This window comes from Lemur catta, chromosome X, assembly GCF_020740605.2.
Source record: "Lemur catta isolate mLemCat1 chromosome X, mLemCat1.pri, whole genome shotgun sequence".
Taxonomy (NCBI): Eukaryota; Metazoa; Chordata; class Mammalia; order Primates; family Lemuridae; genus Lemur; species Lemur catta.
Window position 1 is genome coordinate 68,379,047 of NC_059155.1, and position 1,686 is coordinate 68,380,732.

Consider the following 1,686-nt stretch of genomic DNA (forward strand, 5'->3'; position numbering starts at 1 on the left):
GTGGGAGGAGGCAAAATGAAGCTTAGGATGGGATAAGGCTTTCTGAAGGATCTGTGCACCAAGTCGAACTTCTGAATCCCTCTGCAGGCAGAGAAGTAACGTGAGCGCTGAGCTCTCTGAGGGAAACTCAGTTTTATTTAAGGCAGATCAGAGTGGGGGAAGACTAGAGTCAAGGACAATAGCTAGGAGGTTGATGTGACCATTCTTGAGAGAACTTACAAAGCATGGGCAGGGACATGGAAAGGTAAGAGCACACCCCACATGTATCTAAGAGACATAATTAGCAGGATTTTGCCCCTGGAAGGCACAGGGAATAAAGGAGAGGAGAACTGTTTTGGAACAATTTGTTCCTTTTCAGTGAGGATGATCTTGACGTGGCAGCAGGAGCTCACGTACAGGTTAGGGTTAATCCGACCATGAGCTCTGTAAGTCTGGCACTCATCTTGGGGGCTCTTTCACCTGGATATGCTCAATGACCAGAGACTCTACATCTAAACCCTAAGTTCAGCATTACTCTCTGCAGTTTTAAGTATATGCAGCAAAAATTCAGCACCCTTTTTGGGCCACCAACCCTGTGTCCAGCCCCACTGTTTGGCCCGGGCACACCATTATAATGTTGGAATGGTACACACTGTTTCTGTAAAGTGACATCTTTCAGATGCCTGGTGGCTTTTTGTATATGCATACCCTTGGTGGCCTGGGAAGTTTCACGGGTGTTCTTAAAGTGAACACGGAGATTTGAACCTCTTGATCTGCATGATTTTGTGGGGTTTTTTGAGTCACGTGAAGAGCAAACCATTTTCACAGATCACCTCAGGCACCTTAGGGAAACAGTAAAGACTATCTTTAAACAAAGTTTCTAATGATCATTATTTACTGAAGGGAATAAAACCATTCATTCATTTAACTTATCATTTGTTTAGTACCTACTAAGTAGCAGGCAGAGTTTCATATGCTGGGGATACACCAGTGAGCACAAGAGAAAAAGTCTCTGCTCCCACGGAGCTTACACACTAATGTGGGGAGACAGAAAACTACCAGAGAAATATATAGTAGGGCGGGTGATAATGACAGCTAGAAGGAAAAACATACCAGGTCATGGGGATGGACAGTGATGAGGCGGGTGGGATTTTAAATAAAGCAGTCAGAGAAAAAAATTCTCCCTTGCAGTGGGAGTAAAAGAGTGAGCACTGGCAGTGTGCAATCTTCCAGGGAGGAGAAAGAATGGGCAGAAACACCCCCCAGCAGAAGCATACTTGGAGGATAGTGTGTCTGGCCCCACCTCTTAGCAAGAGGTAAAAGATGTGAAATGAGACCTGAAAGACAGCTGGGAACAAGGTCATATAGTGGACACTTACATGGACATTTGCACTGACAAGTAAAGCACTGCCGGGCTCTGTTATGACTTATGCTTTAACAGAACCGCTGTGGCTGCTGCAGGGAGAGACAAGGGTAGACAGAGGCAGACCAGTTAGACTTCCTAGCCGTCAACTGCATTCTGATGTCGATTTAGGATGGTAGAAGTATAGAAGTGTTGAGAGCTGGCTTATTCTGGACATAGCTGGAAGACAGAGCTTACCAAATACGTCCATGAGTCAGACATACAGTGTAAGGGCAACAGAGAACTCAAAACTGATCTAAGCTATTTGGGTTGAACAGTTGTCAAAAAGGATGACTTTGCCAAAA

General features: G+C 45.0%; 1 pseudogene; it reads right to left on the reverse strand.

Annotated features, from left to right (window-relative positions):
- Positions 1-215: 215 nt before the first annotated feature.
- Positions 216-799, reverse strand: LOC123628276 (annotated as a pseudogene).
- Positions 800-1,686: the final 887 nt, after the last annotated feature.